At 38.3% G+C, this 13,917-nt stretch overlaps 1 long non-coding RNA gene across 1 annotated transcript in view; it reads left to right on the top strand.

Moving 5' to 3' along the window:
- LOC119741963 overlaps nt 1-13,917 on the top strand; it is a 42,987-nt gene that overhangs the window by 15,242 nt on the left and 13,828 nt on the right. The window contains exon 2 of the long non-coding RNA XR_005272794.1: nt 6,249-6,318. This is a non-coding gene — a long non-coding RNA (uncharacterized LOC119741963). The remainder of the gene's footprint in view (nt 1-6,248; nt 6,319-13,917) is intronic.

Raw genomic sequence — 13,917 nt, 5'->3', positions numbered from 1 at the left:
TGGATTTTTTTGTGCTCCTTTGTTATGTTTGGAGAGGAAGGGTTTTCGTGACTTTGGTTGGTTGATGATTTTAATGGCCGGCTTTTAGAGGCTTGAGGGGTCTCCACTGGGAGGGCTGTAGTGGCTTTCTTTCAAGAGTTGAAGAAAATTGGGCTCTTACAATTTCCTTTCAATGTTGTAATAATAAAAAAATTGACACGAAGAAGCGTTTTATTTAAAGGAAAGATACAACATTTGTAAAATAAAAAAAACTGAAGTGATCTAATTATCATGAAATATCTTACTGGATTGTTAGGGAATGACGGTCCAAAGCGTATCCTGTAAAATAGTGGCTCCTGGTGTGCTGACATTTTCAAGAAAACTTGTATTTTTCCAACACTGGTCGGCTTCAGTTTAAAAAAAATCAGAAATGTGCAACAAAAAAATAAGTAATTTTTGTATTTTGGCATAATTTTAAAACATTTGGTATACAATTATAAAACAGATGATGCACTCTTGAATCCTACTGACCTCCAAAAATGATAGCGTGGACAGTCCACACATATTTGATTAATAGATTTTTTTAAAATTACACTAATACTAGTACAGTTGTACTTATAGCTGAGATTTTATTTAATACTGGAATATAGCAAGTTTCCCTGGCATTGATTAAATAATAAAATTCTTATGCAGTAATACCTTGAATGTGTGCAGGTTCATGTACATAGTCAGTGCCAATGGGTCCTCCAGTTTCACGTGAAGGGGATCATAATGTCAGTAAATTGGTCTGACCTTTCAAGCAACAGGTTGATTTTGTGTTTTATCTTATTCCCCCAGAGATGTTGAAACTAGGCAAGGGATACAGGTTACATGTAGCCTAGAGTCGAAAGCTTATTGCCAATTTGAGAAATGACGTTGATGGATTGTGTTGACAGTTGACACTGTATGAGTGTTGTACATTACTTGGGAATTTTCTGATGAAATTTGCGTCTATAGAGCAGTGCTGCAGCTGAACTGCAGAACTGAACCGAAATTTGCCCAACATAGCCCTTCCAAAACAAACCGAACCAAGTCAATCGTTCAGTTTGTGATGTCCGGTAACACATTTTTAGCACTTCATATTTCTATTTGCGCTACCGAAATAATCAAAGTTTACTTCTATACTTAAGTTAAAGAAATCAATATTTGAGGCTGACAGTACTGGCTAAAAATGAAAGGAAATTCATGTACCGGTATGATGGCAACACCATCCATATTCTGAACCATGCCGTGGCATTACGTGTATGGTCAAAAGAATATCCATAACATACATGTAGGAAAGATGTACAAAAGACAGAACTAGGCAACTGAAATTCCATGTTGTGCAAAATCTGGGCAACCAAATTTGCAGTGCCCCACAAAGGGCAAGCATATGCTGTTTTTTTATATTGTTTGTTCTGACAAATTGAGAATGCAGTTAGCCTAACACTTACAAATTTGACTGACGAGATTTCTTTGTTTTGTCAGTTTTTGTCTGAATAAAATATGTTATATGAAAATAATCAGAAAGTGTCTCACGTAAATACAATCAGTAATTTTGCTCCCTGATATTTGTCTGTTAATTATAGATGTCTCTCTACAGGGATGCCTCTTCATGTAAACAATGCAGAGCGCTTTATGACAATATTGTCAGATAGTTCATGCATTTCACATGAGATCTTGGGTGAGCCATGGGGGATACTGTCAGGATCCCTGCATTCAACCAATTGCCATGGGATCAGAGCGTTAAATAACCATGATTGATTGTGGATCAGCAGTATCAGGGGTTATAATTCACTGTTTCACAGCCGGGAGTCGAGCGTGGGAGTAAGAACGGTCGCATTTTCGGTGATTTCTGCATAATGTTGGGTGGCAAGAGACACGTACAGTGTACACAGTATCTTCTGAAGGTGTTTGGACGCATGATCATTAAATCTTTTTTTATTCTGCTGTTGGTTTAAGGATTTCTGTAACAAATATGTTCACATTTCTGTCACCGACAGAAAATGCAAAATTCTTTTTGATGAAAATAGTCTTTGAAGAAAAAGAAAGTGTTATTTACTGTACTGTAGAGCATGAAACTGTACATACACATGTATGTCAATATTTTAGCTTAGAAAAGGACCTTTGGAATAATCTATGCACTTCATTGTGCACCACAATTCTTTGTGAGAAGATTTTTTTTCTTTTAGTGTGATTGTTTAAAATAAATGTAAGCTCTCACCTCCAAGCTGTGTCTGAGATAAAGTCGTCCTAAACAAAATGTGTACAAACAAGCCCGGTTTCCTTCTTCCATTCTTGATTGGGTCAGCGAAGTTTAATGTACTTTCCAAAGGCCCATCTTAAAGGTAACAATTTGCAAACATCAAAAAACAAAACTGCCAAATATTATGAAATAGGCCTACTGTAGTTAATTGACTGTGAGTGAATAATACACGTAGTCCCTAGCACATGTGAAATAATGGCACCTGGTATGCTGTCATTTTCAAGAAAAGTGGAATTTTTGTATCAATTTCCAATGATGGTTGGCCGACCATTGTTGGGAACAAACAGACTTTTTTCAATACTGCCCCCAATTTACCAAATTTAGTTCAAATGTCCACTTTTTTGGTTACACATCCGTGAACGGGTGCAAGCAAGCTTGTCTGGTTCTTTGATCTGAGAATTCTCTGACGTCTACACATTGCTCTGTTTCCTCTGAAGGAGGGTCAGGGGACCAGACTACATGTATATACAAGAGCAATGTTTTGCTTTTTTTTCCCAGCATCTATGAACACAAAACTGGTCGGTGTAACAATATTTTTGTACATACTGCAGTGTTACCTTTAAAACATCCTGAAAACAAATGCACACAGTATAATGGCACTATTATGCGAAAATGCAACTTATACTGTAAAGCTAAAGAGCTCACTGTATTTTGCTGTATTGACGCACTGATGTGGTAGTATTATCGTGCAGACCTTCATGAACAATCTGAACAGCAACTTTCGAGATTTGAATTTTGGGGTTGGGTTTATTTAACGGGTACCCGGGTACCCGTTTTTTTTCTCGATTGGATACCCAGTTCCTGTACTTCCCGTAAATGCACACCCCTAGTTCCAACACATAGATTACATGTGCCGGCATGTGTAATAAACATGATATCAGAACAAGGCTAATACATGTACATGGGTCCTGTCTATCACCACTTGGAAATCTAAACATTATTTTGATCCAGGATTGCCCAGTGTTTATTCTAACAGGTTGTAAATTCGGTTGGTTTCATCCTTTATGGCTAAACACTCCCCAAACCTTTCATGGTTGTTGGCTGAAACCAACCTAGACATCCTATATCCTCTGACTCATGTGATGTGTATACCTGTGCCCAGATTTTTTTGTACTTTAATTGAGTGAGATGTCTCCATTACTGCCTGTGTAAATAAGCTTTCTTGGATAACTTGGCTGAATTCTTAAATCTTTAAAAGCAAATGTATTTCACATTCAAAATGACTCTAAAATGACTTCCTGTTTTGGAAGTCTGAGGATCAGACATTCATGTGTGCAGAGCCACGGTGGAATGTCTGATATATCCCAACGTGCAAATTGTATGTGACCTGCGTGCCAGCTAATTGGAGTTGACTTTACAAAATGTGCGTAATTTTGATCAGAAATGTGGACTAAGCTGTGGATTGGTCAATTTGGATGCCTTGTTTTGGTGATTATAATACCGAAGACCCGATATAGAAGGTGCCCGCTGAATGGTCAGAATCTCGGGGTCAAGACGCAGTCTTGCTAATGGCCGAGAATTTGCTCGCATATCATAGACCCTTGCTGTGCAAGGGGATATTCCATAGACTATGTTTCGGGGAATGGTTCTAGCGTTAACAACTTTTAAGGAATATTTGAGTTTAAAGATGTACTGTCCATGCTTTCCAACAAAATATTTTTTTTGGTCTTTGATGAATTTTTTAACGTGCATGTTTTAGTTTAATTGAATTTTTTTTGGGATGTTGGGTATCTGCAACCCTCTTGGAAAGAACAGCTTTCATTTTTTCAGCTTTCAGCTTTCAGTAAACTGGTTTCTGGTCCCTGTATTATCGATCTTGATGGGAGCAGACCCAGTCTACTTTGGGAGAACTGAATTATTGTTATTATGTTATAACTAAACGTGGGCTGATTGTTTGGCGATTTCACATTCGTGAATAAAGTTTTGTATTACTAGCAAAATAACATTTAAAAAAAAAGATTTTTTTTCAGGTTAAATAAATTACTGGCTGTTAAAGGCATATAGGATCATTTTGTTCTTTTCCAATAACAAAACCACTCAAAACCCAAAGAAGAATGTTCAGAACCTAACCTGTTGAAGTTTCAGCTCAGTGGATATTACACGTTTCGAGATTACAGTGAAAGACCATGTACCGATACAACCTTTTGATAACAAAAGAAGATTTCGACTTTAATGCAAGTAAGCTTTTTCAATTAATAATTTGGTACCGGTAGGTTACTTTGTGAATAAATGCAAATAATCCTACATGCCTTTAACTTAAGAGGAGGACATCCAGCAGAGAATTCAATCCAATGTTTGGATTGTTCAATTCCCTGCTCCCCATGCCAAGTGCCGCCCACGCTTATAATGGCGAGCAGTTCTCCAATTTGACATTTTGACATTGCTGCTAACTTGCTAGATTGGTTGTGTTATCCCTTGTTAACTCGGGTGATTGCTATTCACTCCCACATGCTGCTTGCGATTTGTTCGTGGGCATTAGGTTTCTCCTTTAAGTTGGTAGATTTCGGGAGGGGTTGGGGTGTTGGAAGGGGAGCCATGCCCCTGCCCCCGAATAATGTTTTGTGTGTGTTTTTAAATTGATAGTGTTGAATGAAATTAAAACAGGGCTAAACTTGAAAGAAATGACAAAAGGGGGGGGGGGGGAGTACCTCCTTAGTGCCAAATGAGGTGTGGCCCCTCCCTCCCCCTCCAAAAAATGAAACAATTGTTTTTGGATCCAATGGTGCTTGTTTACATACATTATTGACACGCTAGGTACTAAGGACCTTATATTCCAATAAATTTGTGGTCATACCATTTTAAAATGAAATTTCTTTTGTTAGTTTGTGTGGTTCTGCCCTACACACCTTCAGTTACTTGTAGAAGTGCTACAGACAAATGCATAAATGCAAACATGTAGAATTCGGGTACAAAAGTCATGGCATGCTTATTTTTTAGTGTGTTTGCAAGCTGTAGAATACTGTACCGGTACTGTACCTGAAAAGAAAAAGTGTGGATGTTCAACAGTGAACAACAGAGGGCAGCATACGAGATATCTGTCATCAGAGGAGGAGGAAGAGCACTGTTGGTGATTGGCAGTGTGTGACCAGTAGAGGGGGCTAAAAACTTGGCAGTGATAGGGAAAGCATCAATTGACCAGATTCCACACCCAAGGTTTATTAAATGTGACCAATAATAAAAGAGCCTTTGGTGACATTGTCACCCTGCTGGCAACAGTCAGGTTCATTCTTCCTGCGCAAAACACTAAGTTGAATTGTGAGCAGTAGAATGAAAAAGGAGTCTTGAAACTACATTATATGAATGGACCAGCGCATGCTCGCAGGATGCCCTTCCTTAGTAAATAACCCAGACAACGCCATCTTACATCTACATGTACAGCTGCTGCAAAAAGAAAATCACAGTTGTACGTGTCAGCCACTTTAAATGTCAGTGACACTTTTTGAGATAATGCTCTCCAAAAAAGCAGAACAAAATATAACTGGACTCTAAAAAGTGTTCATATTTGTAAAATGTCATCATTTTGGTATAAATAATGGGTGGCATGGGTGGCATGGGTGGCATAGTGCATAAAGCACACACCTCTCACTGCAGCCGCTGCCACTGTGGCCCGGGTTAGATTCCTGTCTCAGATTCCTGTCTCGTATACTCATATGTGAGTAGAGTTGTTCGTTGATTCTCTCCTGTGCCAGAACGGTTGTTCTCTGAGTTCTCCGGTTTTCCTCCCTCTGCAAAAATCAACATTTCGATCTGGCTGTGCCCTGTGGTCAGACATGGGTCTTTGGTGGCTCTACATGCCTTTGGGCTCGATCGCGTTGCAGCTTCATCCATCGCAATTCAGCTTCTGCTGCGATGATTAGGCCCCCACCCATTATTATAATTATTATTATAAAGTATCTTGTCAAATTAGTCTGTTGTGAAAAGAGTGATTGAAGTGAGCTCCTAGATAAATTGATTCTCTTCTACACTTTTCTTGTTTTGTGTTCAGGAAAGATGACAAGGATCACGACAAGAAGAAAGACCATGAAAAGAAGAAAAAGTACAAGACCAAGACTGAGGTAGGAGTTGTCATGACACTTTTAATTAAGGGAAGAACGGCAGGCTCATATTGCAAGCAAATTGATGCAAGCATGAACAAATGTTTGTGAAGTCGAGATTTGACAATGCAAAGTTGCAAAACTGTTAACTCGTTTCAACTCTGGGTGAATTTTGCTGTGACTTTTTTTTTTTTTGCTGGAACAAAAACATGTATTCGCCTGAAGTATAAACTGGCCCTCAGGCACATTTTCCGTTGAAAATTGTGTCCAAGGGGCATTTACAAAAGTATCGCAGAGTTAAGATTTTGGTTTGTTGTGAATGGTACCATAAATCTGAAAATATTTGCCATGCAAGTGTTTTTTTTTTTTAAACCAGAGCTTTGTGCTGTAATTTGTAATTCAAAGGATACTCACCCCTTTTCTACCGCATGGCCTAAAATTACTTGACTTACATTTACCAAGTTTAGTTCCTGAATATGCAGGCAGCACATTACCAGGACATGTGTATTAAGCAATGGGACAAAATCTTTCTGAAATGAAAGGTGTTTTAAACTTAACAGGGTCGGCATCAATTACCAGTGACCAATTCTATAATTCAAAATGTCAAAGTGAACAGTCATGCATTTTAAACAATTTCGTGTAGCAAAACCACATTTTTTTTCTGTGTAATTTTTTTTAAGGTAAAATTCAAAATTCACTTGCATATATTTTTTGGCAGTGCCAATCAAAGGAAATTGCTTACTGTTAACCTATCAGAAATCATCATTTTCTCCTTAATTTTTGGAATTTTGAGCATGCTTGAGATATCAGACCTTTTCCCCCACTCCGCAGGGAGAAATTGTAAGCTCTACTTACCCCCACATAATCCACCATCTTCCATCTTTCATCTGTCACAATTACCACCGATATTCACAAATCCAGACAATTTTCTTTCTAGGATGACTTTTTCCAGAATCCCCACGAGACCCCTATTCTTTTCCCTTCCACTGCTTCATTTCATCTTGTCCTTCACCCTGAACTTGTAAACAACTCTCCCCCTCCAAAACCCCTCCTTCAGGGCTCTTTTCTTGAGCTTGAATAACCCGGCTATATGACCAGATGCTCCGAGGGAATATATTCACTCCGGACTCTTGACGAAGAGTGATTAGGTCTTAGTGAGGATCTCAAATCCTTAATCCTATTTGTCGGATCAATCGGTCGGCTTCTCTGTCCTCACGTTGGCCATTTCTTCAACGGGGGACTTTGACAGAGACGCGTGCCATTGAGATCTGTGTAGCGTTTCATAGTTGTTGATTTGACAGTGAAAAATTCTTTAAAAATGCCTTTAAATATAGAGTTCTTTTGCACATGGTTGTTTATTGCGTTAAAGGTGTGTGCAATTTATTGAATTTATTTTTTGTATTGGATGGAATTATATTTGAGTGTCATGCATGTAGCTGAATTGCGATAATTTTAAAGATGTACATGTATTCTTCGTTCTATTTGTAGTTTCATCCCAAAAATAGATTTTTTTTTTCAATTGATATTTTCATATTAATATAACAGTGATTCACTTTTGAATGAGAAATCAAACGAAAAAAATCCACCGACCTTTAGTTATTGTATTATTTCTTTACAAAATTTGAATTATTTGCTGCCAGACAATATTTTGGCTCTCGACGGGCGGGTTCATTTGTGCACAAAATAAAAGCCCCTTTTCAAAGGGTTGAAGATGCCCAACATTGGAATAAAAGTTTGGAATACAGGATTACAAGGTTTCATAAGCTATTTGCTAACTCATGAAATTTGCTATGAATAACATCTTGTATGACAGTGCAAATACTGAAGCTCTTGAAAAATACATGAACATGAACTGAATTTCAGTTACAAGGTTACAAGGTTATACTGATTGAAGTATTGAAGCAATTTAATTTGCCGCAGCATCTTATACTATCCACGATAGTAAAAAAAATTCAGGGATGCAATTTAAACTTGTTTGGATGTTTGTCCCATAATTTGATTTTGCAGAAGATCTATACTTTTTTGAACCACGTAAGAGTGTAACAAAATTCAGCGTGAGGAAATTTGTAGCGGTGGCCCGAATCTCGTTAGCAAGAGCGAGAATCTGAACTTTTTTCTCCGTGCCGCTAATCCCGATGCATAGATCTGAAAAACAGAAACAGCTGGTCGTGTCGAGGTACGTGTCCAGGGATTGCTATTAATAAACCGTATCATGCGTCCATAAATCCGGCATTATTTCCACGTGCATGGCTCATAAGTTTATTACATGCAAGATGGTAAGACTGCCACAGGGAAGAAATAAATAAAAGAGAAAAGAACCACAAGAAAAAGAAAAAAATTGGAGGAGGGCCACAGAAGATGAATGCCTCTAGGCTCACAAGCCAGGTATATCTAATACGATAAGCTCTCCCCCCACATTCCTTTACTCGGAGCGGGCACTACTCGTGGAGAGATTCCTCCCTCTCTCTCTCATGACTTCTTTGGATCGAGGTACAGGATAACACGGTCAGGGGGCTGGCCCTGATTTGATGATCAAGAAGAGATTTGGTGGCTCCGTGCATCCTCGCCCTTCAAAAGTTCAACAGAGGGTAGAGAGAGAAAGATTGAGAGACATATTGTGCCATCTCGGAGAGAAATCTCAAGATTGAATGGGATGCGCTCTTTGAAGGAGGAGGCAGTGGTATTTCCAGTGGCTTGAGAAAGTGACGAAGGAGCGAGATGGAGACGAGATGATCGGACCGCATCTCCGGGATCTCATCTTCAGCATCTGGATGGGGTATTAATCGACTGTGAATTTTATATCGCTGATTGGCCTTGCTCGATGACAAGTTGGATCACTCGTTTCAAAGGTCATCTGGGAAAACGGTAAGGAATCGTTCAATTTCATCCAAGAGGTGGTACTTCTGAAATCGTCAACGTCAGGCATGATTAACTTGAAAGATATCTTTTGAAAACCTGCAGTTCAAGGTGGGCTCTTTGTCCTTTGGTGTAGATATGCTGTATTCACTGGTAATAAAAACAAGAATATTTTATGAAAATCAGTGCAGCAAGTGTTTGATGACTTGATATTGAAGTTTCTTGCAAGAATTTAATAAAATAACTATGTTGTGGTAGACATACGTGTAGGTTCACTCTATAAAAACACCAATGACAGTTTACAAAAATGAACTTTGATGGTATGGAAACATCATGCTTTTGTTGTTACGGATGTTACATTATAATGTTACGGACGTTACATGTCAGAAATCAACATGTTATCTCACTAGCACACCACTCAAATAAATGGTCTTGTTGTCCCCTTTCATTTGATACCACATTTTCCATAAATGTTCCATTTTCAACAATGTCCACTTTGTGTGGAATAGAGCCTAAAAGTTCACCCGTGGTGGCGCGTTTCCGGACCCCTCGAATAGGAAATTAGCGTGTAAAAGTCAGAATTAAAAAAAATATTTTGGTACATTGATTTCTTGAGAAAATCTTTCTCAGAAAAGGCCTTTGTAATTTGTTACTAGCATCTCAATTTATGGGAACTGAAAAATCACATGATGTGAAAGAGAAATATCGTGCCAAAAATTGACCTCTCACTTCCGAGAATCTAAATACATGTGGACTAGTGGAACTCGGTGCACTTGTACAAAGATGAAATTTATGAAATAGTTTTGTGGCGGTCATTGGATAAAAAACTGCAACTTAAATAGGAGACTAAAATGTCTTTTGGGACATACCGGTAAATATACATTTAAAAACAAAAAAAACTTGAAGGACTAATACTCATTTACAAATAAATCGAAAGTGACCGTTGATAAGAAGTGTATTCAAGCATGATTCAAGCAAGCCCGACTAAATCTAGAATCCATTGGATGTAGGTAGGTAAATATACGCGTCGTTATCATGGAAGTACGCAATGTGAATACAAACGTGATCGAACAAGGAGACCTACACGTTGGTACGAAAATCTGGATGTGAAAGGTCATACATGTATAAAGTAAAATTCGTTTTTACCTATCTCCAACTGATTTCTCATCAATATTTTTCTTGTGAAATGCCAAGATAAAATTCCAACATGAATGTTTCTCTGGGGGTGATTAGGGTTAGAAATCATTCTGTCAAAAATTATAGAGAAAGGATAACCCCATGTAAAATCCCCATAGAAGGGTCGCAGAGGGGTCCGGAGGCTCAAAGACAAAATGGCGTACTTTCTGGCTCTATTGCCCAAATCAGAGTCCACTTACATCCCTGATAATAAGTATGTATGCATATTCATGAGTCATGAGCAAAAGATCTATAAAAAAAATATATTGGGAAAAAGAACTTAACTTAAACTGTAGATTTGTCTACATTTGTCTACATCTATATTCATTAATCCTATAAACTCCTTGAGCACTTTTGCTAGAAAGTATCCTGAATCCACCTAAATCCACCAATTTTGTCATGCAAAAAAAATGTTGGTCTCCTGAGTCCATTAGAATCCACCATTGAGTCCATCAGAATCCACCAGTGTAATACATATACCTAGTACACACCAAACATTTAGCCAAGGAGTTAAACTGGTGAGATCCTGAATCCATCAAAGTTCCCCAACTGCTCAATATGGAGGTATCCTGAATCCATCAAAATCCTGCAGTACCGCTAGGCTTACTGTCTTGAATCCATCAAAATCCCCCAACTTTTTCAATATGGAGGTGTCTTGAATTTGCCGAAATACTCCAAAACAGGGGTGTGGATTTTGATGGGTTCAGGTTCGTTAGGGTTAATTAATTAAAGAAATTAATACAAGAAATTGAATATCAGGTTGCTATGTTTACTTTCTCTGTACATGTACATTTCAATGAGCATTTTCAAAACTGACCTAGCGTCTTAGTATCAGTTTTTTTTTATGCATGCAGTACATTAGCCAATGTTTTTTTGCAACATTTAATTCTTTCACTTTAATTTCAGAAATCCATTCTTCCAAATAACCACAGCAGTGAATACTCATTCCTTCAAAAAAAAGAAAAAAAGAAAGATGCCTCCAAGAAAGAAGGGCAGTCTCTTTTTTTTCCCTTCCGATTCCAAAGTTCACTGGAGGAGAGATGTAAAGATAATTTGCTGGATCACAAATATAGAATGGAAATCTGCCTTGGGCTTATTTGAGTGGTACGTGCTGTGCACGAGGGAGAGATTTATTTTTTAATAAGTTCATTCATTCATTCGCTGGGCCAAGTGGTTCAAGACTTTAAAGTGTGCAGGACACGACCGCTACACTGAACTGTGGCTTGTTTGTACCGGCATACTAGTCATGTCTAAAGAATTATTCTGGCCTTAAAATCTCCATCCTTTTAATTAATTGGACTTACAGGAAACATTTCCCCATTCATAAATTAGGCCCCTTCTAAGAAAGTTGCCTATGGTAAAATATTGGGGTTCTTTTTTCTCTGAAAATTTATAGCCAGAAAAAAATGGGTGGGATGCTGGTTGAACAGTTTATTTTTTTGGGGGGGGGGGGAAATGTTGCAACCTGACGCCACTTCAGCGGTTGTGTACAAAGTCTATTGAGAGGCAAGAACATTTTCTAACTATTTCCTAACAAAATTGGAAATGTTTGTCAGTCCCAGATTCATGTCTTATCATCATTTTTGCAGTGACTGACCTTCATTGAGATGATGTACGAAGAAAAAAGTGGCGTCAGGTTGCAACATTTTTATGCCCCGCGGCGAAGCCGAAGGTGCATACTGTTTCCGCCTTGTCCTTCCGTGGGTGGGTGGGTGGGTGGGTGGGTGGGTGGGTGGGTGGGTGTGTGGGTGTGTGTGTGGGTGGGTGGGTGAGTTTGTCTTACATACGCAGTGTGGACTTCCGAACAAAAGACGTCCACATAATGTAGGTAGCACCGACGTTGTGTGGACTTACCCCACGTCCACACAGTGTTTCCCCATTTCTGGAAAACAGGTTTAGAGGCATTTTTGGGTTAGGTTTATCTGTAGCAGAATGAAGAGAAACACTAAAGGGAATCATAGAAAAAAAATTGGGTTGAAAGAGTTTTCACAGTTTCAGAAAAATGAGTTTTTTCACTGGTTTTTCTTAACTACACGAAAGCAATGGAAAGTCCACACTAGTCATGTGAAACAAGTATGGGTGTGTGGGTGTGTGTGTCCGGACAAATCTTGTCAGCGCGATAACTTGAGAAATACTTAACATATGAACTTCAAATTTGGTTTGTGGATTGTTCTTGGTAATCCTAAGAAGCCTTTCGCATTTGGGGCCAAAAGGCCAAAGGTCAAGTTCACAGTGGCTAAAACAATAGAAATCTTGTCAGCGCGATAACTTGAGAAATACTTTACATGTGAACTTCAAATTTGGTTTGTGGATTGTTTTTGGCAATCCTAAGAAGCCTTTTGCATTTGAGGCCAAAAGGCCAAAGGTCAAGTTCACAGTGGCTAAAACAATAGAAATCTTGTCAGCGCGATAACTTGAGAAATACTTTACATGTGAACTTCAAATTTGGTTTGTGGATTGTTTTTGGCAATCCTAAGAAGCCTTTTGCATTTGGGGCCAAAAGGCCAAAGGTCAAGTTCACAGTGGCTAAAACAATAGAAATCTTGTCAGCGCAATAACTTGAGAAATACTTTACATGTGAACTTCAAATTTGGTTTGTGGATTGTTCTTGGCAATCCTAAGAAGCCTTTTGCATTTGGGGTCGAAAGGTCAAGTGTCAAGTTCACAGTGGCTAAAACAATAGAAATCTTGTCAGCGCGATAACTTGAGAAATACTTAACATATGAACTTCAAATTTGGTTTGTGGATTGTTCTTGGTAATCCTAAGAAGCCTATTGAATTTGGGGCAAAAAGGTCAAGGGTCAAGTTCACAGTGGCTAAAACAATAGAAATCTTGTATTTATTCTGAGATTATAGGGATTAGGGATTAATTCATATAAAACCTACAGAAGACACTAATGCTGTCAATGAATGTTCCATGTGACCAAGGTACATGTAAGTTGATGTTAAAAGAGTGGTGTTATGTCATGGGAACAGTCACGGTTGCGGGGCATTTGTGTTTGTAAACACACCTGACTTGTTTCCTTTTGTTTTTGCATGCATTCGTAACAGTTGAGTTCTGCCTGTGTTGCACTGTTTGTACACATACGCTTCGCTGCAAGGCGCTGCAAGACCGCACTGCCAACCAACTTACAAAACATGAAATATAAATTTCAAAAAAATGTAGGACGATATCCACAAAAAGCTAGGTTGGTGACACCACCATACATGTAAGTTTATATTTTTTTTTATTTTTTGAATTAACTAATGTAGGTACTGCATGCATTTTCTAGGTTGGGTGAGATACGTAATCGGAAACACAGGAATGTTTTTCTTTGCCTTATTTATAATGATCAATGTGCATTTTACTTTTTTTTATCACCTTTTCAATACTTGCAAGATTTGTAGTTTGTGATATGCCGAAAAGATCATTTTTGAGAGATACATGTATGACTTTTCGCTAGTAATATTTAAAATGTTCTCTCTTTCAGTTTTTGTGAGTTCCTTAAAAAAATGGAGAAGTTGTCAACAAAGACAGTAGTTCAGAGCCTGTTTTGCAATAGCTTTGGTTTTGTACACGTAAAATGTATGTTTAGTTCACTGTCTTAA

The sequence above is a fragment of the Patiria miniata genome, unplaced genomic scaffold (genome assembly GCF_015706575.1).
Source record: "Patiria miniata isolate m_02_andy unplaced genomic scaffold, ASM1570657v1 HiC_scaffold_5, whole genome shotgun sequence".
Lineage (NCBI taxonomy): Eukaryota > Metazoa > Echinodermata > Asteroidea > Valvatida > Asterinidae > Patiria > Patiria miniata.
The sequence above is the reverse complement of the archived record's forward strand: the minus strand, read 5'-3'. Positions and strand labels throughout refer to the sequence as shown.